This window comes from Pogona vitticeps, chromosome 5 (assembly GCF_051106095.1).
Source record: "Pogona vitticeps strain Pit_001003342236 chromosome 5, PviZW2.1, whole genome shotgun sequence".
In the NCBI taxonomy this organism is placed as follows: domain Eukaryota; kingdom Metazoa; phylum Chordata; class Lepidosauria; order Squamata; family Agamidae; genus Pogona; species Pogona vitticeps.
Genome location: NC_135787.1, coordinates 153,064,246 through 153,089,857, shown reverse-complemented (window position 1 = coordinate 153,089,857; position 25,612 = coordinate 153,064,246). Strand labels below are relative to the sequence as shown.

The window sequence follows — 25,612 nt, the reverse complement described above, 5'->3', positions numbered from 1 at the left end:
CAAAGTCATGATTGAAAATGGATGGGCCATGCTTAACATTTTCCTCAAGAATACCTTGTAGGGGGTATGGCCCCAGAGCCCCTACATAGCCTGTGTTTCCAGTAGAGCTTGGAAAAATATATTAGAGCAAAGGAAGTGAAAATTGCCCCGTGGAAGCATATCTAAAGAATGTGGGGTACTTGTTGACTTCAAGATGCCTAATGGGGCTAAGGTAAAGGTAAAGGTTCCCCTCGACAAATTGTCCAATTGTGTCCGACTCTAGGGGGCAGTGCTCATCCCCATTTCCAAGCCATAGAGCCAGCATTTGTCCATAGACAGTTTCCGTCGTCACGTGGCCTAGACACGGAACGCCGTTACTTTCACACTGTAGTGATACTTATTTAGCTACTTGCATTTTTATGTGCTTTCAAACTGCTAGGTTGGCAGGAGCTGGGACAAGTGACGGGGGTTCACTCCGTCACGTGGATTCGAACTGCTGATCTTTCGACCTTTCAGCCCAGAGGCTTTACAGTTTAACCCGCAGCGCCACCCACCTTAATTATTCCCTTAACTCTTTTTAATGTGCTCAGACAGTCTGTTTTTATTATTATTATTATTCCAATTACAATATTAATTTCTTGTGGTCAAATGTTTCCATTTGTGCTCAAGAGCAATGAGGTAGTTACTGTTGTCTTTTAAATCATACAAAAACACATTTTTGTAATGCAGAGATGATATCTTCAAGATTTTTACATACACACTGCTTTTACACAATACTGTCCATTTATTTGGCAGAAGGAGAAAATAGCAAAGAATTGTAAGCCCTTAACACAAACTTTTAAGATAAGTTTACTGAAACATCAGCATATAAATGAGATGTAGTATGAGGTCCAAATTACAGGATTTTGTTTATTTGTGGTATGTGTTGTGGGTTGGTCAACCCATTTGGTCATCCAGCCCTTGAAAATGCTGTACTGGACATAGAGTTGCATGGATGTCTCATCATTAATAGCAACCAGCACAACTCCCCCTTGTATATCTTCAGTAACTAAACAAGAGAGTCAAATTTTCTGAGTGACTCTGTGGACTACACTCCTTGCTGCCACACCCCAGAGTTACTTGTTCAGCACTCATTCTTTGGAAGAGCACACCCTTTGTTTGTAATGCCTGACCCCTCAGTTCCTCAAGGTAAGTCTTAGGAAGGACGTCTTTCTAGACATTATTATTATTCTTCCAGGTCTAATATCCCTACGTTGCAGACAAGCCCAATCTTTTTCTTTTTCAAGATACAGAAAAAGAGTTTCCTTGCAAATGTACTGCAGCAATGTTCCCTTCCCATTTGGTGGTACTGAGTTCTGCTTTTAGTAAGTTGTGCTGATGGTAGCTAATCTGAAAACATGTGAACTGCTCAGAACATTTAATATGCTATCCAGGAAACAACAGCAGCCCCTGTGCTGGGGAGATAAGATTGCTGAAATCACTGACTTTCATTATTTGCCTCTTGGTCTATTTGCTAGTGTTTGACAGTTTTCTCCTCCTTAGAATGGGCCTTTCGAACTTTGCCCTGACTGAAACCCGAGGGTATCTGAACTGTCAGGCAGGAGGAGTGGAAGACAGAAAAGAACTAGCAAAAATTCCAGAAGGCACTAAGATGCTTCCTGCACTGATGAAATTTCCTACCGGCAGATAGCTTTCCCTCGGCTTTTATGGCTGTCACATTTTCTTAAACCATAGAGAGATTTCTCTGCTAATGGACAACGGAGACAGTTTCCTTGATGAGAACTTGCCCAGGCAGCCTGTCATTTGGCTTTACATTTTGAAAGAGAGGTGAAGCACGCTGGCTGGGTTCCAGATAAGCAGCCCTGAAGCAGTCCTTTTCAGATGTACCTTCACTAATTTATCTGGGTATTGTTTTGCATTCTGATATACCTAACACGCTGAGTGGCGAAGCATTAAATTGCTTTCCACTGGGAACAGGTCACATTTGGGGGTCAGCCGAGCCTTGCCGCTGGATGGAGCACACTTGACTCAGTACCACTGTTTCTGCTTAAGATCTGGCAGCCGAATCCCCAATCTAATTAAGAGATGTTGCATCTGCCTTTTCCTGGAAAAGCTGGTAACTTTTTAATATAACATAGATAAACATTCTGATAATTTTTGTATTGCACAGCATTTATGTGAAATCTAGTAAAATAGAATCAGTGGCTGGTGAATACGAATATGCCTGAACTTTTTTTTTCAAGGAAACTAAATCAATTATAATCAAATTCCTTTACTTGAACCTTTTGTGGTGGTGTTTAAAAACAAATTACACACTTTACCAAATGGTAATATAATTTCTAGTTACATTTCCTAAAATGTGGTTAATGGTCTGCCTGCCACCCACAGTTTTAGCTGGCAGTGGATGGTGGGATAGAGAAATTTAAATTGCATACTAGCTTTTCAGATTCCAAAAGGAAGATCAGCTGAAAGCCAATTATACTCTTTTTCAGCTGAAAGGTACAAACACTTTTCAGATTTTTCTAAATACATTTCTTAAAAGAAAAGAAAAATAATACCTTGTAGTGTAGATAGCTGAAAAACAAGATCATCTTCAACTAAACAACTCTTAATGTTTCACCCAGATATTTATTCTGTGAGTTGAATAAGGAATGTATTTGAGAAGACAAACAAGCCGTGTGTGTGTGTGTGTGTGTGTGTGTGTGTGTGTGTGTGTGTGTATACATGTATCTCTCTCTCTCTCTCTCTCTCTCTCTCTATATATATATATATATATATATACAGTATACATATACACATACAGTATCTATCTATCTATCTATCTATCTATCTATCTATCTATCTATCTATCTATCTATCTATCTATCTATCTATCTATCTATCTATCTTTCTATCTATCTATCTATCTGTGTGTGTGTGTGTGTATGTGTATATATGTGTGTATATGTATATGCATGTGCATGTGTATATATATATGCATATGTATGTATATGTATGTGTGTATGTGTGTATATATGTGTGTGTATGTATGTATATGTGTGTGTGTGTGTGTTTGTTTGTTTGTTTGTTTATTTATTTATTTATTTATTTATTTATTTATTTATTTATTTATTTATTTATTTATTTATTTATTTATTTATTTAACTTACATGCCGCCCACACTACCTGAGGGTCTCTGGGCGGCTTACAATATTTAAAATACAATAAAAAGGCAAAATAAAAGGGCAAAATAATTAAAATGTAATTAAAAATATATACTCTAAAAATTGCCATCAGACCCACAGCTGATATTATTTCAATTGAAAGCCTTCTGGAACAGGAAGGTTTTGACCTGGCGCCGAAACGTCATCAGCGTTGGCACCAGACGAATCTGAGTCAGGAGGGCATTCCATAGTCTGGGGGCAGCTGCCGAAACGGCCCTTTGTCTACAAGCCATCCCTCTTACCTCCTTGAGGGACGGCTCTTTCAAAAGGGCCCCCTGGCTAGATCTTAACTGCCATTTAGGTGTGTGTGTATATGTATATGTGTGTATATATGTGTATATATGTATATGTATATGTATATATGTGTGTTTATATATGTACTGTATATGTGTGTGTGTGTGTGTATGTATGTATGCATGTATGTATGTGTGTGTGTGTGTATATATATATATATACACACATACATATGCATATGCATATTTATATATATGAATGTGTGTATTTGTGTGTTTGTATACATGTGTGCGTGTGTGTGTGCGCGCATCTGTATATATATGTATATGTATATGTATATGTATATGTATATGTATATGTATATGTATGTATTTTAAAATCCCATGTCTCATCTTGCCAACCATGGCTCAATATTTCTGGAGCAGTCCCTGGAGCAGTCCCTATTTAAAAAAAATAGGAAAAGAACATATATTCTTCTCTCTCTCTCTCTAGTATAAGGGTTCACTATCATCCACAGTTAAACTATGTTATTTGCCAAAAATTTGATGGTGAGTGATTCATTACAAATACCATAGTTTAACTGTGGATAATAGTACCACAAATTGTAGTAATGGCACGTAGGCTCAGCCTATCAATGGCTTCTAGTCAATTTGTAATTGTAGCAAGTACCTATAGTTCTAGAAATCCCAGGCAGCCCATGGGCCAGGCAGGTGGTGAGGTACACTTTGTGCTTGAATCACAAGGCGCCCTCCCCTACCTAGCATTAAGCTCACTGAGCTGAGTAGAGTTTATTGTTGAAAATCCATGTATGGTGCGGAATGCCAGTTATGGGAGCATCAACACTATCTGAGAAGTGGGCAAGCTCAGCTGCTTTAAGGAAACTGGTCTCATTTTAAGTAATACTCCTATTTGCTACTTAAAGCAAAGCAACAGCTTTTTCAACATCCAGACAATGTGATTGAAAGAAGGATTCAATTAACTATGCAAATTCTACAGCATTCAAAATAAAAACATGTTCCACAGTTTGCAACTTTCAAATGAGACTGTGACCTGAGAAGCTGTCTAACAAACTATATCATCAAGTGCAGTGAGCTCATTTCACAATGCGCAATTGTAAATATAACACAGAGAGGGATAGAGACAGAAAGAGAGAGAAATTTTACTTTTTTAGTTCAATGGAATTGAATGGAAAAGCAAATGTATCAAATTAACACAAATAATATGACATCAATTCACTCAAGGTTTGCACCTGCAAAAAAAACCACACAACTTCTACTCTTCTGCATTTAGCATTCTGCTAGATTAAAATCAAAGCCTTCTATCCCCATAATTTAGTAAAAGAAATAACATACATGCATCAAAAACCAGATTTAACATCCTAGTCTTAAAGTCTTAACTACCTATGTAGTATGGGTGTGGAACCTCAGTGCTGATTTTCAAATTCAATCTATTTCACAAAAGTAGAAAATTCATGAGTGTTCCATTTGGACATTCTTATCTGTGTCATCATCTGTAACAAATAGCACTGTCTTTATGCAACAGGAGTGCCACATTAAAAACAAAACAAAAGCAAAAACAAAAAACGAAACAAAATGCTTTGGGGGTGCATTTGGGGGTTCTAGAATGTCACTATTAACATTCTCTGGATGCAATCCACATGCATCAAATGGTTGTTGTGGGTTTTTTGGGCTCTTTGGCCGTGTTCTGAAGGTTGTTCTGCCTGACGTTTTGGCAGTCTCTGTGGTCAGCATCTTCAGAGGACTGGAGTAGGAACTCTGTCCATGCTCTGCTGCTGTTTGTTGGATAGTTGAGCATTTATAGCTGTGGGAACAGCTTTTGTCCTTTTCAGGAGATAGGGTGATCAGTGTTTTTTTTGTTGTGATAAGGGGGAGAGAGATTATCTGTCACTGTGATTGATGGGTGTCATTAGCTGGTCTTTTTTGTGCAATGATCCCTGGTCCTTGTGGCTGGGTAGAGTTCGTTGACCTTTTGCAGGCTGTATTATTCAGTATTAGAAGCCAGGCCTTGTTTAGTTTTAGGCCTTCCTTTTTGTTGAAGTTCTGTTGATGTTTATGAATTTCAATGGCTTCCCTGTGCAGTCTAACATAATGATTGCTGGTGTCGTCCAGTACTTCAGTATTTTGAAATAGAATTTCATGTTCAGCTTGTTTTAGGGCATGTTCAGCTACTGCAGATTTTTCCAGTTGTTTTAGTCTGCTGTGTCTCTCATGTTTTTTTGATTCTGGTGTGAATGCTGCGTTTTGTGGTTCCAATATATACCTGTCCACAACTGCAAGGTATCCGGTATACTCCTGCAGTGGTGAGAGGGTCCCTTTTGTCCTTTGCTGACTGTAACATTTGTTGTATTTTTGTGGTGGGTCTGAATACTGTTTGTAGGTTGTGTTTTTTCTAAAGTTTCCCCATGCAGTCCGTGACCCCTTTGATGTACGGCAGAAATACTTTATTTGTGGGTGGCTGTTTTTCCTCTTCAGTTTGGTGTTGTTTTCTTGGTTTGATGGCTCTTTTGATATCATTCTTGGAATAGCCATTCGCCTCTAGGGCCCAGTTCAGATGGTTGAGTTCAGTGCTGAGAAACTGAGCTTCACAGTTCCAATTTGCACGATCTACCAGTGTTTTGATTATGCCTCTTTTCTGTTGTGGGTGGTGTTTGTTGTGTAGGTATTGGTCTGTGTGGGTGGGTTTCTGTAGACCTTGTATCCCAATAGGAGGTCAGTTTCCCCAGTGTCATGGGGAAGTATGGTATGACCACTTGAGAAACTTTGCTGGATAGATTTGGACACCTATATGGCCAAATTCAACCCCAGGGCACAAGGTTCCTGACCACAGATTATCTTTGTGCAGTAGTATTTAATAGTCAATAATAAATCCCTCAAGTAATCAAACAATCTTTTTTTATATTACCTAATAAGATAGAAAGGGGTACTGATAGCATTTTAGCTGAATACAGGTAGGCATGAAGAGTAAATCTAGTAGTACTGAGATTACTACATAATTGGATACCATGACCTCACAAGAGAAGATTACTTATGCTAATTCTTATTTAAATAGCCCATGTTGATGGTGTGCTTACTCATACAAATTCATAACACTGATTAAATTGAGCTCGTTTGTAGAAGGAAGGATGCTATTTTACTGTGCTAGAACTCCATCTGTTGAGATGAGAGAAGTGGAGTAGTATGACCTGAAGTTCACTGTATGTAGAAATTGTATGGTTTGCAGATAGAGCCCAATATCTGCCAATACTGATAGGGGAAAATAGCTTTAGGGTGTTCCCCAAACTGGCAATTATCTGTGAATACAAAGACTGGTCTCTAGGCACCATACCTGAAGAAGGAAGAAAAAGAGATCAAAATGATGGAATAAGTATAAGCTTCAACTGAAAATGAGCAATGCCAGAATAAAAGAAAGAGGTGTGTGTGTGTGTGTGTAAGATATCTATCTATCTATCTATCTATCTATCTATCTATCTATCTATCTATCTATCTATCTATCTATCTATCTATCTATCTATCTATCTATCTATCTGTCTGTCTGTCTGTCTGTCTGTCTGTCTGTCTGTCTGTCTGTCTATCTATAGATATCGATATCGATATAGATATAGATAGATAGATAGATAGATAGATAGATAGATAGATAGATAGATAGATAGATAGATAGATAGATAGATAGATAGATATAGCTAGAGAGAGAGATTTTCCAGTAATGAACTTTTCAAAGTAATCAAGGTACTATTTCATTAGTAAAAGAATTTCTCACTAACCAGAAGGACTTCCTGTCATTTTTCCTATCCACATCACACAGAAAGCTATCCTAGTATAATGCTTAGAGCCCTGGACCAGAACTCAGGACTGTATCCTTGTCCAGTACTTTAACTAGGATGGCTTTTTGGATAATGCAAAGAAAGTGCTTCACTCTTCAATGAAGCACACTGACCTTAGGCCAGTCATAGCCTTGCTATCTGAAATATTTCACAGGCTCATGATAATGATAAAGAGAATAGGAGGAGTGTTTTGTATGCCACCTTGAGATCACTAGAAGGAAAGCAGGCTGTAAACATAACAAATAATAAATACGGTATGAGCAAGCAGCCAAAGCTGATGCAGAATTAGATATGCCAAGGCCCAAGGGGGAGACTGAGCAATATGTGTTGTAAATGACAACAGAAATGCAAAAGCCAATAGAAGATGGTAATTTACAGGATTTAATGTATCTTTTCCCACTGATCTCCAGAAGAGAGAATGATTTCTGAAGTTTTGCTTCCATTAATCTTTATTACGCTACATGAAATGGCACAGTTTCTAGAAGGGGTGTCCAAACACAACCAACCTCATTTTGGTCCTAATTATTTGTCTTACAATATCACAAGCAAATTGCTTTGATTCAGTTAGTAGTCTGTCTGATTTGATTCATGTCCAAATATTTTAAAATATTTTACATATCTGTATTTATCTGAAAAGTGAGAATGAAAATGTGGGAAACCAAATGTTCTGACTTGGGAAGCAGGGTGGGAGTGAAATTGCGTGCCACCTGTTACTAACTGACCTCCAGTGTTCAGGCAAATCTCCCACCACTTTCTTCCATCCATCCGCCCTCCCTTCCTCCCTCCCTTTCCCGTTTCTGCCAGCAGCTGTAATTTAGATAGTGTAGGTCTTATTTCTGATGCTGTGACTTAGTCCTCTCAAATCCCATGCATTGGTATGAATTTCACACACAGAGATAGTTGGTTGGATTGAGATCTGCAACTGCCTAAGGAAAAAAGAGAAAAGAATAAATTCTCCAAAGCATATCTACACCTCACCTTCTTAAAATTAAAGTGACATAAATAGCAATCTCAGGCTGTTATCCTTCTCTCACTGAAAGACTACTGATCACTTCTTCCTTTACTGATGATGGAAAAAATATATATTGACAAAGTCCTACATGGCAAGTTGATAAAGTTATTGATTTTCAAAAAAAAATGTTAATTCAACAAATATTTTAATAATTCAATACTTGTGGATTACCTTTGTTTAAAGCTTACAAACTGGATCCAAACCTAGTCAAGCTTAGAATGGGTTCATTTGAATGAATGGGACTTAAGCTAGTCACAATTTACTTGTTCCAGGACTTTCAATGGGTCTCCTCTAAACATATCAAACTCATTGGCCAGTATCCAGTGCTCAGGTCAATTAGACAGGGTAGAATAGTAAATCAACATTTTGGATTGTCTCATCATGGGGTTTTTCATTAATCTCTAACTCTCACTAGAAGGGGGGGGAAGGATGAGGCTGAGGCTGTCATGAGTAGTCAAGATTCACTGGAGGAGACAATAATGCTGGAAAAGTGGAGGACAGCAGGAAAAGAGAATAACAATGGGATGGATTGACCTGGTAAAGAAAGCCATGGCCTTGAATCTGCGAAAGCTGGGCAGGGCTGTTAATGAATAAATATTTTGGAAGTAGGTGAAGACACATGGAATATTATTCAAGAAGGGGGTAGATGGGACGTGGATAAAGGTTTTATTTTAGAACAGTCAACAAAATGTGGGTGCTCAGAATGCAACTTTTTCTTTCTACACTCAGAATGATATGGAAATGAATTGTTTTTGCAGATCTTATTTCCAGAGTGTCCATATTCATTCAACTGAGGCAGTCAGACCCATGTTGTATGGAATAGCTCTGGAAGAAGCAATGGGATCTAACAGTTTAAACCAGTCGGACACAGCAAAAATAGCCTTAATAATAACTCAAATAAAACAAGACAATTTATATTCTCACCAGTAAAGACAGGTCAAAATTATGTGAGTCATTCAAAAGTTTCCTTTACCAATTGCTTTCAAAAAATTAATGCTTATTCTTGTATACCAAGGGATTTAATACCCATTCTGGATTATCAAATGAAACATGAGAGGGTTTGGATGGGTGACTTCTGGGGTCCTCTTGTTAGGAGAAATGTGGCCTATAAATAAGACAAATAATAAATAAATAAAAAGTTAGCCACGAAAAGGAGGTCAGGGTCTCAGTTCAGTCATTTTTTTTGCTTCCAGTGAGAGTTCAAGCTTTATATGATCTAGAACTCACCTTTCTGTCCATTATAAGGCTGGTGGTAACTTTAAAGTTCTCCTGTGACAAAACATTTAAACAACTTTATTTATTTATTTATTTATTTATTTATTTATTTATTTATTTATTTATTTATTTATTTATTTATTTATTTATTTATTTATTTATTTATTTATTTATTTATTTATTTATTTATTTATTTATTTATTTTGCTATCACTATTATAATTCTATCTCTGGTTTCAGCCCACAGTTGTCTGGGTTTCAGTCAATTCAATTTAGCAATAGAAACCTGTTTTGTATATTGTCTTTGTTTGTTTTACAGCATGATACACACTGCCCCACTAACATAACATTGGTTGGAATCTTCTTGGCACTTTAAAGTGGAATTGGAAGCAGCGATTTTTCAGATATTAAAAGTTCCCCCTCCAAGTTTTGAGGCCTCCAAAAGCTCCCGCAGGATGAAGCGGATACTTGAGACACCTTGAAACCTGGGGGAGAGGGTGAATCGGAAACTTTTAGTTAGCAATAAAAAGTTGTCAACCATGCCCACACAGAGCTGCACTAAGAGGATTTCAAACATTTCTAGGAAGCTGGCAACAAAGAAGTCTTAAGTTTTTAAGTGAAGTGTACTAATAGCACATAAAAGTTAGAACTATTGAAACATCATCAGAATTAAGCAAGAACAATTTGCCTTAATTTGGAGCAAAGCAAAAAGATCTTAGCAGGACCATGCAAAGTACTCAAACAAATTTCTGAAGACAAGACCTCAACACAGGTATGATGTAAGATTTATGGGATATAACCAGAGAAAAGATTCTCCCTCTAGTAGCTACTTCATTTGGTGGAAGTACCTGGAGAACAGCTTCTTCAGATCTATCATAGAATGTAAGATGGGAAATTCAACTAGCCTGGCCCCAGACCATTTAAGATTTTTTTAAAGGTTAACACCACCACTTTAAATGGATGCCAGAAATACACTGAAAGTCAGTATAGCTAGGAAAGTACTGGCATTATATGATCACATTAGCCTAGACCTAGGTAACAGTCCTGCTGCCCTAATTTAGACCAGCTGAAGTTTCTAAATCACTTCGATAGCAGCCCCATATAAAATGCACTATAGTATTCTAGCTAGGATATGATTGAAACATAAATAATTACAGTAAATTTATTAAACGGGGGGATTGAATCTACTGAGACACTAAATCTATGTGACTCATTCTCTTATCAAACTCTATTTGAATCTGTTTTTATCTTCCCTCTCCATTCTCTTTTTGTGTTATACTTTTTGGATTTTGGGTATGTTGGCATCTGACATCATCTTTTCAATGAGGTTATGAAAGACACTTTACCATAGAAAAGCAGGATATAAATGCTTTAAAAAGTGCTGCTGCAATTCCAGGTCTTCTAAGATTTGCTTTGACGAATGAAACAAAAACTCACCACACAATTTCTTGTAAAATTCCGATCAGTTTTTCTCCTTCCTTTTTCAGTGCTCTCATTCCTTGTCAGGCAAACATTGTGTTGATTCTGTCAGCATTTGCTTACTAACTCCAAAGGCAGTGCATTGTGCTCCAAGGTTCACCCATGATTTGTGCTGACTTTCCAGTGGTTTCATATTTTCTTCTCTAAGTGATGCAAGTTTTTTTAAAAAAATATTTGCTAAATAAACCAATAAACAAATAGCTGTAGCCTATTCCATACATATATAAAATATAGCATGTAATGTGGTTTATGAAATTCCTAAAAGAGTAACAATGGAATAAACCCCAATTAGCTAAAACTCATAAAACCCTCAATTTCAGCAGGAGATAATTCATTTTTTAAAAAACAGCAAAACTTTGGGTGGACTACTGTCTCCCTAACAATCAAGTCAAGCTTTGCTTCAGCTTGTGCCTTTAATCCCAAGAGAACATCCCTTGTTGGCTTTGTAATATGCTAAATTATTTCTTTCTGCTCAGCTAACGAGGTACACTGTTGAACACAAAGCAGCATGTATACTGCAGGAAGTGACAGCTACACAGTGATGGGCATTTTAGAACTCAGCTACTGAAATAGAAGAACAGGTTCTCCTGCCTATGTTCAAAACCTCCAGCTGTTTCTGTCATCCACACAGACACAATCAGTATTGAAGCACCATCTGAGCTATTTATCCAACTTCTGCTGAAAAAAAGACAAAAAGGGTGGTATGGGTAAAATATGCACACTATGGAAATGTTTTTGATTACTGATTTGCATGCAGTAGTCATAGCAGATTAAGTTGTCTGCCCAAAGCCAGCTGTACGTGCTTCTTAAACAACTGTAATAAGTTGAAGGCCACTGAAAAACTACATGGAACTTCTGTTTGCTTCATCCTCTCCCCTACCTCCCTAGTTTTGCTCTCGAAGCTACTCTAGGGAGGCCTCTATCACTGCTGCTGTCAAAATATGTTATGCTACCATTTGCACTTTAGTTGTAAATTACGTTTTGTTATTCCTAGAAGCAATAAAACAGTTTCCTATCCCACGATAATGATGTCATGACGCAGAAACTGGCAAAGTGGAAAGAGAGCTCTCAGAGGGCGTACGTCAATGAAACCTTTACTACAGCAATCCCCTGAATTAATTTGAAGGCAATCAAGTTGAATTTCCTTTAGTTTTCTGCTTTAGGTCCAGTTCAGACATTAAAGATCCACTGTCCATTCTTGTCTCAAAATCTTTTCACTAGGTGTTGCATTTTGCCCTCCCCCCCATAACCCCAGATTGTTTTTCAGCAGTGAACAAAATAGCTCCTTTTCTCTGCAAAACCAAAAATTCTGCAGAAGCAGAAGTAATATGTTGTTGCAAATTATCCCTGCTGTGATGTAAACTCTTGAAAGGTAGTTTGTTCTTCAGTTGGCAAGTGACAGCCACTAGCTTTACAAAATACCTGATCTCCTTTTGTTGACTAATATTGCTACCTGCATTTTGGTCTCTTTGGGCTGGTTAGGGTTTCTCATGAATGCCTGCACTTCTAAATATACCACTAAAGAACTGCCTCAGACCCAAAAAAGTACAATATTTAGTCTAGAACAAATCTGCATTCTAACTATTCCACTCTAAATGTCTGAGGTAGTAGAATACAATCTATTTCATACTGAAATTATCATATACAGGTGCTATAATATTTCACTTTTTGTTTTTGTCGTATGTGCTAAAGCAGACTAACATGACCACCTCTTGGAAAATAATATTTTTATTTCTGCAAAATCCCAGTTTCTTCTTATACATAGGAGAAATTGGGCATATGAGAGAGCATGGTCACGTGGCCAGCACGACTAGACATGGAACACCATTACCTTCCCACCTTGGTGGTACCTATTTATCTACTTGCATTTGCATGCTTCTGAACTGCTAGGTTGGTAGGAGCTGGGACAAGCGATGAGAGCTCACTCCGTCATGTGGATTTGATCTTATGACTGCTGGTCTTCTGACCTTGCAGCACAGAGGCTTCTGCAGTTTAACCTGCAGCGCCACCACACACTACCAAGCTACTCCATCACATTCAAAGAAGGGTTCACCCTCAGCCCCCATTCCCAGCAAATTTCTTCTGTGCAAAACAGCGTGATGGGAACTTCAAGTGCATGCACATCTGATGTTGGGGAGGCAGAGACTGAGAGGACTCAGGTGGGCACTATTTCAGAAGGATGTGACATTGAAGGTATCTCTGTCCCTCCCACACCACAAGGAAGAGAAACTGGATAACAGATGCATTAATGCAAACTGTGGGACATATCACTAAGTTCTTTCTCCATACAAAACTATATTAAAAATAAACAATGAAAAAGGAGTGGAAAGTCATGGGGAAAGATACTTCATGAAGCAGGTTAAAAGGAATGGCAAGGTTAAAAGGAAAATATCAGTAACATCAGTAGAACTCAATATTTCATGGAGAAGAAATCCTCTGTGTGGAAGAGCCCTCAACCTACTTTATTATATGCAAACTTCTTCCATATGGTATTTTTGAAATAATTCAGATGTGTAGATTTACACTGTCGGTTATCATAGAATATATAATATCATAGTGTTGTCCTCCAGAGAATCTTTTTCGGGACAAGTCTTTCTGGTTTACTAAAATTAGCCTCTAGGTTGCTGACATGAGACATATAACAATGCAAAATGCCACAAGGAATAATCATAACAATGAAGACAGCCTTCATTACACTAATGCATGGGTAATATGAACTTCTAATACATTTTAATTCCCACATTAATTGTTTGGGTAATGGAGGAGTTGTGTTCTAATAGAATTAAAGAGGAGCTCTTTCCCAATAATAGGCGAACATGTCATGTGTTCATATGATATTGTAAATTGTAGCCAATTCACATAATCAATTTACAATGACAGTGCGGTGGATATTTGGTAGTAAACATAGCTGTTTTCTTGTTCAGGCACCTCAGCCATGCTATTTCAGATGTTTAGAAAGAAATGAGGCTTTATGGTACAACTGGTGAATTTTCATAATTTGGAAATCTATCTATATTGACCATTGAGGTCTTGGACAAGTGTTGACACTGGCACCAGTTCTGAAGCACAGTGGATCACCTAGGCCAAAATTTTATTGCAAAATACCGTGCACGTCGTAGAATAGTTTTTAAATTTTTGCTGGGATATCAGTCATATGCCCATTCACATGCCCATTTGTGTGCCTAGAGGGCTACAAGGTATGTGTAGGCCAGCCAGCTAAATGCCTCCTGTGTTTCAGGCAGCTGCTATTATGGTGTTGTGGAGTGTAATAGGATTCTGGCCGTCACATCTCTAACTCAGATATGGACAGGTGAAGTTCTCGTATGGAGTGAGACCATTGGTTCCTTTACCTCTATATCTTCTGTTTCATAATGGCTCTGTAACTGGTATCAGTATGCGTTTACTGGCAGTGTCTTTCAAGAACTGATATCTCCTGTTACCTGCTGTCTGGCCATTAATGGAAAACGGTATTAAATTAAATGATCTGAACTGGAGATCTTTTGCATGTTAAGCGTATGTTCTCCAGTACTCTTCCTTCCATAAGAGGAGACATTTAGTATAATGTGAGGTCTGGTAAGTTCAAACCAGATATCTGTTCCTTAGAGCCCTCAATCACTAGGTAAGTACTTCCAGCACTCTAATGGATGCAATTGCTCAGCACATGAGTTTTTAGATCGTAAAGACAGGCTGTTCTATCTGTCTTTCTGCCAGCCACACAGGCATGCCTGGTTAAGACACAAGAGAAGACTTTCTCTCTTGTGTCTCCCAAGCTGTAGAACTCCCTGTCAAGGGAGGCCAGGTTGATCCCTTCTTTGTTGTCCTTCTCCCAGTAGGCAAAGGTATTTTTTTCAAAGTCAGGATTTGTGCAGCTGATTGGCCACTGAGAAAGGTGTGATATAATGAAATGAATGGATGGGTGGATGAAAAATTTAAGATTATTCATGGTGGCGCTTTTGTGTGCTGTCAAACTTTTTGGTGTGCTGTTCAGCCATAGCTTTCATGGTAGTTCTATAGAACTTCATCATTAGAGGCAGATTACTTCGCAATACTAGTTGCTTGGGAAGAATAGAGGTGAGGATTGTAGCTTTTATGTACTGCTTCTGGGCTTTCTAGAGGCATGCAGTATTCATTCATTCATTCATTCATTCATTCATTCATTCATTCATTCATTCATCTATCTATCTATCTATCTATCTATCTATCTATCTATCTATCTATCTATCTATCTATCTATCTATCTATCTATCTATCTATCTATCTATCTATCATCTATCTATCTATCTATCTATCTATCTATCTATCTATCTATCTATCTATCTATCTATCTATCTATCTATCTATCTATTTATTTATTTATTTATTTATTTATTTATATCTCACCCATCTGGTCTATACGACCACTCTGGGCGGCTTCCAGTATAACATATATACAATAAAATAACACAGAAGTATTACATGAGACAATCAGTGACAAATACAATACAGAAATAGAGCAAATAGTAAATAAAGAGAGAATAAAAGAAAAGCAAGTGTTGACAGCGGGGAAGGCCTGAATATACATCCATGTTTTTAGTTGAGTTTTGAAGGTACCCAGCGTGGGGGCTGCGCAAATCTCCACAGGGAGGTTATTCCAGAGGTGAGGAGCCACCGCTGAGAAGGCCCGATTTCGTGTCTTTTCCTTCCGGGCCTCCCTCGGCGTTAGGCTCCTCAGCCTCACCTCCTGACTCGCGCGGGTGATCCGGGTAGATCTTGGTGGGAGCAGGCGTTCTGCCAAGTATCGAGGTCCTAAACCATTTAGGGCCTTATAAGTGAGCATTAAAACTTTGAAGTCAATGCGGAAACGAATAGGCAACCAGTACAGCATGGCCAGAGTAGGAGAAATATGTTGGTATTTTCTCACTCCACTAAGGAGTCTGGCCGCTGCATTCTGCACCACCTGAAGTTTCTGCATCAGCCTCAAAGGCAGCCCCACGTAGAGTGTGTTACAGTGGTCTAATCTTGTGATTACGAGCGCATGTACCAAGGTAGTGAGCGCCCCGTGTCGAGGTAGGGTCGCAGCCCAGCAATCCACCAAAGATGGAAAAAGGCGTTGCGGACTACCGACGCCACCTGCATTTCCATGGTGAGTGTAGGGTCCAGATGTACCCCCAGGCTGCGGACCCCATTTTTCGTGGCCAGGGTCACCCCCCCAAACGTGAGAGAGTCACCCAAGAAGCCATTGAAGCAGAACCACAAGCTTCAGATGCACATTTAGCAACAACATCAGTAAAACATCCAAGTTTTAATATAGAAATAATAGTAGTTATCTGTGTTTCATTCCTCAGATCTTTGGTAGGTTAAAATCATCACAATAAAAAGTAGTGTTAATAGGCTCAAGAATGCCTGCAGGAACTTTTCTGGTGTATGGGTGCATAAATTAGCATTGAACTATAATTTTTTGTACATACAGTGTGGCAGTACAGCATAATGCCTCTGTCTGAGTGCATTAAAATAATGAATGAATTTAAAAGAAAGGGAGACAGCCCTCATGGCACCCATGAATTGACTTGTCTCCCTTCTATAGTTTTGCTGCTTCAAATCCATCAGACTTCACATCAGAAGATACGATCGTGTGTGATCTCTGAGTTCCATTATGCAGTGAAGCAGCCCTTGCAAAGTGCCTAAAATCCATTATGGCATATCCTCCTCATCCAAAAGCATAAATATTTAGCTGTCCTTTTTCATGCTAGGAATAGGTTGAAATAAGAGCTTTTCCATTAGACAGATCTGCTGATTTTCATCCAGCTGGAACACTGTTTTTATTCACACCACTGAAGATTCATTGAATGCAAGCTTATGAAATCTTTATGTATAAACAGTGAAACAAATAGAGTTATAGCAAAAGAGATTTGTTATGTAATGCTGAATATAATGCAATGCAATGAGCATGAAAGCCAAATCTCATTAGTTAGGTATATTCTTGTTTGCTAGATTGAAATTTATTGTGTTGACTGTTCGGTCCTGAGAGGCTTTCTGTGCCTCACTTTGGCCTGAATCATGTACACCTGTTTGTCTTTTACAGGCCTGTCCTTTATAAGGTCTGTGATAAACAATCTTATCACATGGTAACAGAAAAATTCAACATGCATGGATGGGGTGGAACTGCATAAAGCCTGCAGGAGTCATAATTCTTTTTACAGAGATTTGAACCATGCTGTGGAACATGAACGCGCTGGTTGTCCCCAGCTTTTTATTAAAGGTTTTGGCTACTAAATGTACACTTTTACCAATCATATAAGAATGGGCAAGACTGTTTTTCTTGCAGCTCCATTACATATAAAGAGGAATGCTGATGGTCTGCAGCTCCAACAAACTCGTGACTTCGGGGAAAAAAACACCCAGTCATGTCCAACAAAAAATAAAATTTATCAAGGGATATATTGGTGAGAAATTGGTTTCACCATTTTGTAAAAAAAAAAAAATGGATTTGCGCAGTTGATACCTTCAGGATCAAACACAAGACACCATCTAGAAATCTATACATTTCTAGACTTGTAAAACATTCCACAAAACAAAATAAAATGCAGTTGAAACATCCAGATGTTTGGAAAAGATACAAGAAACAATGTGTACATTTGTAAAAAGAGCTGAAGGAAAGAGGTGGCTCTAGAATGTTATATTCTCACATTGTCAAAGAAATGTGATTGTTTTCTTTTGACAATGAGGCTATTCAGTCCCCCATCACAGATGCCACTGAGTTCAATTTTTTTAGAAACAGAACTTGTGGAAAAGCAATAGGTAGATTTCTTTGGAAACAACCCTATTATTCCATCTTTCCTCCTTCTTGTTTGGGAATGTAGGAAGCTTCTTTCCAGTTCCCTTCAACAGCTCAGCCATGTCTTATTTGATCAGCATCTGCTTGCCAGGTTTTCCTGAAAGGGATGTCCTACTACTTGCAAGTAGATCCTTTTAACTGGATCACATCCAGGGCTGTATTAACCTATGTCCAGGCCCCTAGGCTTTCAGGTATTTCTGGCCCCATCTGACACATCAGTCTTTTACCCCACTACAGATCACAGACTGACCCTGGTACAATTCTAGACTAATTTATGTGGGGGCGTTAATATAAAAAAAAGGAAAAGAAAATAGGTGAAAGAAAATTCTTATATATTTGTGCTATTAGGACATATAGGAATTCTACTTCAATGAAATGCAATGTATAAATCAATGAATATTGAACTATGAGACTTAATATTGTTCTTATACTTACATTTTGTTAATACAACAAATTATCAAATACAAATTGAACAGTGAAAGGACATTAACTGATTATTATGTATTGATAAAGTATAGTCAGCTTTAAAATTCTTTTCACAATGTGCTCATAAAAAAACACCAGCCTCGTAATTGGGTCAATAAACTAATCAGAGGATATATGAACTGAAACTAATAAGCTTCCACATTATTCTTTACTTATTTTGTATTTTATACACAGAGAGAGAGAGAGAGACAGAGAGACAGACAGACAGACAGACAGACAGACAGACAGACATGCGTATACACACACAATGTATGTATGTATGTATGTATGTATGTATGTATGTATGTATGTATGTGTGTGTGTGTGTGTATATATATATATATATATGTATATGTATATGTATATATGTATGTATATATGTATATATATAAGTTTATATATACAGTGGTGCCCCGTATAGCGAGGTTAATCCCTCGCTATACGGAATCATCGCTAAACGGGTAGGGGAAAGGTATTGGAACGCATTAAACTTCGTTTAATGCGTTCCAATACCTTCGTTACTTACCTGTTCAGCGAGGATTCCAGGTGCCGGCAGCCATTTTCGCGCCTTCGCTAAGCGAGGGCAGGGCGCGAAAACGGCTGCCGGCAGCCATTTCCGGGCTTCCGGCGGCCATTTTGGAACCACCGATCAGCTGTTCGGCGGCTCCAAAATGGCCGCCGCAATACCCGATCTTCGCAATGCGGGTTTTCCCCATTGCGAAGATCGGGTATGTTTCCGTATAGCGATCCCGAAAAAGGGATCGCTATACGGAAACATCGCTATACGGTGCACTCGTTAAGCGAGGCACCACTGTACTCTCAAAAGTGCATATATACTTATTAGAGTATATATATCTTTATGGAGAAATATGTATGGATATTTATTGCTACGACAGAGAATGCAAAGTGCCTTCAACGATTGTAGCCCTAGGGCACCTCAGCAAAACCAAAATCAATGTGTCCCTAGTCCCTGCGGGGCCCCTAGGCTTCAGCCTAGTCAGCTTTATAAATAATACAGCCTTGATCACATCCTCTAGTTAGAGGCAATGGTGATATAGCAAGTTGGCATCAAATGGAGGCACAATATATTAGATGAATGCAGGAATGACATTTACTTTCTCCAGTCAGTTACTGCATTGTTCACTGGTTATAAATTTTATCAGAAAGTTAAGAAGGTGCAGTATAGTCTTTTTCTTGCTGTTCCTTCTTCCTCAGACACATTACTTAGCTGGAGAACCAAAAAGTACAACAGAAAGGGAGGAATTTCCATACTTACAAGACAAGATGATTGTATTTTCAATGCCATCCAAATTAATTATGATACATTTACTACATAGTGGCCCAGAATCAATATGGAATTGTTGCTTTATATTACCAGGGATTACAGAACTTTGATACAGTGCCATATTCAGTAAGGAAAAAAAAATCGGGTCATTGATCACTTCATTCTATTTGTTTATGCAGCCTACTAATGAAAAAGAGAGGAATTAGGAATATTTAACAGCTGACTAACTTTAGCCATCAATAGATGAAAACAAATGACAAAAAGATGCTAATGAGACTATAGCAGTGTATTTACAGTTTCAATTTACTGTTCAAGTGAGCTTTAGTGGAGGAGAAAATTTGTGGGTCATTTAAAATTGATTTTTGAGTTTTCTTATGCACTGATCCATATAGGTAGTGGAACATAATTCCATGTTGTGATAGCAATAAAAACCTCAAGTATTTTAAATCAATCCCATGATGTTTATAGTCACACACAAATATTTATTTTGCTGACTTGCCCTGCAGCTGTGGAAATAGAGAGACAGCTGTGGTACTCCTGGAAGCACAGGGCAAAACTCCAGAGCATCAAGTTGCCTGCACCAACCTGCGCCAACACACCTGTAGAATGAATTGAATCACATGGGCCACGTGGTCATTCTATATGACTTTCTGCCACTTGGGAGGGTAGCTAAGCCTAGTCAATGCTATCAGTCCATAATCACTTAATGAGGATTCCCCAAAATGAGAGGAGCCTGGGAACACATATCATGCCCTCAGGTGGTTCTGGCCGAAAGCCCCAAATCAGGGATCGGCAATTAATTTCTATAGAGGGGGGGCACATGAAAAATCTGAACTGGGTTCAGGGGCTGAACCAACTTTACTTAAAAATAAAATGAAGCAGTGATGTTATGATTGTTTTTATTTTGAACTTGTTAATCTTCACAAATACTAAAGATGTTTTTTGGGGTATGTTAAAGATAAGCAACTGATCAACTTTAGACAAAAAGCTATAAATGGTTTTGATGTCCGGCGGGCCAGACAGGAGTGGCTTGTGGGCCGTATGTGGCTCTCGGGCCACACTTTGCCCAGGTCTGTCCCAAACCATTGTGCCAAAAATTCAAAACTGAGCATAAATGTGCCCAATAAATATAATTTATTCATTGGGGAATGGTGGGTGAGAAGATCACTGCAGACAGCTTACTTCAGTGTGGCCTGTTATTGGTAGTCCTAACCCCATTCTTTCTCCAGCTAATCAGAAACTGTGGTTGGCCCAGGAACACTGTCTGATTCCCTGAAAATATCTGTCTGATTCCCTGAAAATATCTGTCTGATTCCCTGAAAATATCTGAAGACCCAGGAAAACTGCATGGGGTCAGGAAGAAGAAAGCTCTATGCTGTGTTGAAAAGGGAAAGATGCTGCTATCCCATGCTGCCCCCTCACTCCTGAGCCCACTACAGAGAAGAATGGCAGCACCCAGTAAGTCCAGCATCTTAATTCAGAGTCTGCACCTGTTCTTTCAGAGTTTGAACTCAAGAAAGCGAATTTTTGCATGTTTTAGCCTCCGAGGCAGAAAAATGGACCTCAGCATTTTTTGTTCTTTTGCACACTCTGTGTTGCATGCCTTATTTAGACAAGAAGTCATTGTTACAAAAGTGAATCCCTCAGTGAGATCAGCAATAAAAAATATCTCAACCTCAATGTTGCACTTCCATGTTCTAGCACATAAGAATGAGACCAGGGAAATTCCAGGTCCCTAGCAGATGGTAAGTTGAGAAGTGATTTGAAGTCATTTGCCAAGGCTGTCTGACTTCTGATGGTCTAAAACATTATTAGCAGCAATGAAAATGTCCGCCCCTCCAAAATCAAGTTCCTGAAAGTAAGCAAAATTACTTTAAAAAGCAGTAGATTAAATATTAGCCACAAATCCACTCTTCTGATTGTTTTCTGTGGAATTCTTCTCAGTAGCCTTTATCATCAAAGAACTTATCATTCAAATAACTATGTAAAGTTGATACCACCCAACTAAAGATGCCCCATACCTGCTAAAAGGAAATGTATATGTGATTTAATCCTGTTAGCTGTCTGCTCTTAGGAATCATCTTGCCTGAGCAAACCCAACATATACAGTCTGAGGAATGGGCAGCAGGAGATCTATATGATTGGGCAACTTTTTATGGCTGCTGGGAAAAGTGATGGGATGTGATGGGACATGGCTGCTGTATAAAATGTTTAGCAAGCTCCCCAGGCACCTATAGTCAAAGCAATTCCATCTGTATTTTTGTTCCCCTCTGAGTGGCCATTTCCCTGGTGCTATCAAGCAAGAGCGAGTGGTGACAGCTTTACAAACCAGGAGCTCCAGCAGAAACGTGTGGTTATTTACTAGCTTCATAACTACATCTATTTGAGAGGAAGCAAGTAAATCATACATTTCCAAATTGTCTGATCACACTGTGCATCTCTATGTTCCCAGGCTGCTTGTGTATAGTGAGGTGGTAGGAAATAGTGACAAAAAAGAAATCTGTTCAGTTAGCATTCCCCTGGGTAAATAAACATTTGATGCTAGGTAATGTCTTCCTTATTTCACTCTCACAGGGAAGAATGAATGAAAAAAAATAGGTTTTTACTCATTGGATGACATTTTGGGAGTTCTTATTCATTTTGCTCATTTGGGGATTTTCTTTTTATGCAAAAAATGGCATTCAAATCACTAATATAAAATCATTTTGCATGACCTATCTGAAACATCACTGTTGTCAAAATGAATTAATGTTTAAGAATGGAAGAACAGAGTATCCATCTGCTTCTCTTCACAACACAGGAAACAGTGGGAAGGACACAGAAACATATGGACCAATGGAACAAATCAGTGGTGGGACAGTAGTGTTTGGGTCTGTGTAGTAGATGCTATAGTTTTATACAGGTGACATCCCTCAAATATACTTAATCCCTGACTGGGAGGAATAGGTGGTTGGGTCCCAGAGCTTTTATAAAATCAGATTCAAATATGCAATGGTGGTTGGGAGGTGGGACACAAAATAATCAAGCAAAGCACATGGTTAAGTCATTTTACTCAAACAGCTTCACACAGTGAATGACATCTCCCTCATCCACTGCCATCCTGCAAATACAATGTTTGACAAATTCACACATTTGTTTACTAGGGTTTAGCTGGGACATGCTGATACTGCTTCATCATTTTCACATGGGGAATCTCATGTGAAAAATGAGATATTGGACAACTTCCTGCCAGGTAACTAAGTAAAAAATGAATGACACTCTCCACCCACAAGCAGAAAAGTGAGTGTATCTATGTGGGGTTTTTTTTGGGGGGGGGGTGAGGCTGGGATAAGGTTTTTCCTTTGGCCTTTCTCTCTTTAGTGAAGAAACAGGGTGCTGGTATTACCAGCAGAGCTGAGATTCGTTTCCCCTTTGTTCAGCAGTACAGATGGATGAGATGCAGCAGCACAACTGTGTGTGAAATATGTCCCTTTCTCATAATCGTTCTCCTCTCTTTTTTGGTGGAGGGGAAAGGTTTACAAAATATCTGGTGCTTAAAAAGATAGAAGCACTTCAGCAATCACCTTGGCACTAAGAATAAGGTCAGACATGGTACAAAAAAGGAGGAATGGACAGATCTATCATGTTTCAATTTCTGCCTCATTTGAATCTCAATTTCTTTCTATCAAATTCAAGATGAAATGTGTGGAATTTGATAGCTGAAATCCTGTTATGCAGTTACGCAAATGGCATAACTTTTGGAAGCGAATTGCCATAAGTTAGGAGATCCCTCTAAACAGATCACCTGTAAGCAAGCCCTGTGGCACAGTAGTTAAACTACAGTACTGAAGTCAAGCTTCTTCTTTTCATGCACTGGATATTTCAGGTAGGTGGCTCAAACCTAACACAGCCTTCCATCTTTCCATGGTCAGTAAAGTGAGTATCAAGCTTTAGGTGGGATCGGCACATTCTAGTTTGCATAATTATGTTGCAAACTGCCAAGAGAGTGCTTTAGCACTATGGGGTGGTACATAAGTCAAAACAGCAGCAACAATAATAAACATTATCTCATGTGTATTGTATCATGTGACTCAGCATGCAATGTATAAGGTCTGTGGAGATTTCGTAACTTATGGAAGTTCACATCTAAAAGTTATGCCATTAGCATAACTGGGGAACAGGATTTCAGCCAATACATTCCTGTCAACAGTCTGAATTGATTCAACGAGTACAGCTGTTCTCAGCATGGAGACTAGTGTGCTATCACAATCTGCCATCAAGCTGTTAAAAATGAAGAGCCTATCAGAAAAAAAGAGAGAGATAAACCTAATTTGGCACACAAAACATGGCAGAATAGACAGGGATTCAAAAATGACAAGCACCCACAATTCTATAATTGGTTGGATGATTCTGCCAGTTTCAACTTTTCCCCAAAATTAATTTTTTAAAAAATCTCAAAGTTGCTATCAAATTTATGATAGACTACTTGGCCAGTATCAAAGAAGGGTCGCAGAAGGGTGGCAGTGTGCTGTTTTTTCCCAAGCCCCGGCAGGATCCCCACTGCATGCCCAGTCTTGTCCAGATTACAAGATTGGTTGCAGAACCAATAGTATGAGCAGTTGTGCCACATGGCATCTACCAGAGAAGGGTAAGCTGATTCCATGTCCCTTATGCTCTGAACAGGATACTGGCTTTTGCATTTTGGAATGTTCCTTTTAATCAAAATGAACCATTCTTACCAATCCCTATAGCAAACAAAGCATGTTGTTGCATTATTAGTGAATGATGATAATATTTTCCCCCTGCCATCCCCAGCCTCATCCTAGTCCTGTGTGAATCACATGGCAAAAGCAATTGGCAGGTCGGGGTAGTGTATAGAGTGAAATGTATACTGACTTTATAGAAAATATTTCCAAGGCCTGGATTGGAAACATTTGTAAATCTGTCATTCTGAGCAAATCATATTTTCCAGTAGTTTACTGGGATAACAAATTTGCTTAATCTGTATTCAATTTTAAATACAAAGTTAGTATACTTGTACATAATAAATTCAAATCAGGAAAATTGATTAATTGACTCCTTTTTGGTTTGCTTGCTTTTCTGGGAAAAAATTAATATGAACATTTATTGGGTACATTATAAGCTTGCGTGGTTTTAGAAGTCATTAAATAAAAGTTGGTGCCATAGTTCAGTACAGTGAGTTCATTGATTGAGCCAGTAGTTTATGCAAATTACCCAATTTTCAGCTAATTATTTGATTGCATACAATATTTGAATAATGGTTTGTTGCGCTCTAAAGAAGAAGCACCTTTCCCCTTCCATTTCAATTAACAGATAGTTGCAAACCAAGATGGGGTCTTGACCATTGTTAAAGGACATTCAGAAAGCATACCAATCGGTGGCAACAGATTTGTGATGGATATTATGTGCATATCATTTCCTCTGGTCTAGATTAGGAACATGGATGCAACTTTTGTGAATCTTTATCTGTAGTCTGAAATGCAGTGTGATAGATTTACACATGTGCTAGAGAAAGGAAACCTGTAGTTAAGGTAACTGGTCTCATACATTTGTGATGCACATAATAATGATGCAGTACCCAGAATGTATATAAAACAACTTTGTTCTCTGAGTTAGATGCCTTGCACTCTGATGGTGATTCATGGCCTGTTACATATCATGTTTTAATTGTTGGAGACAATTTTAAAAAGAGTTTCTAAGCCCACTTCCAAATCTGTGCTTCAGATGTCTTGAGGATGCTTTAGCCTGCACCTGAATGGCTTGTTTCACTGACTGATGTGTCCCCAAGCTAAACTGGAAGCACATCTGAAGAATGTATTCTGAGCTTTTTTCCCCTCCTTCTCTTACGCCATCAGCAGAACGCCTCCTCCCACCTATATCTACCCGAATCACTTGCTGTAGTCAAGATTGGCAACGGAGGGGGCCTAATGCCAATGGAGGTCCAAAGAGAATGAACAAGAAAGTGGCCCTTCATGGCAGTGACCCCTCCCATCTGGAACAGTTCCTCCCCCCAGGAATTTGTTTGGCTTCCTCGCTGGGTGATTTTAAGAGCCAACTCAAGATCTGGCTCTTTAGGCAGGCCTTCT

At 38.6% G+C, this 25,612-nt stretch overlaps 1 protein-coding gene across 7 annotated transcripts in view; it reads left to right on the top strand.

Moving 5' to 3' along the window:
* Positions 1 to 25,612, top strand: part of MGAT4C (MGAT4 family member C) — a 435,723-nt gene that overhangs the window by 196,709 nt on the left and 213,402 nt on the right. The window lies entirely within an intron of this gene.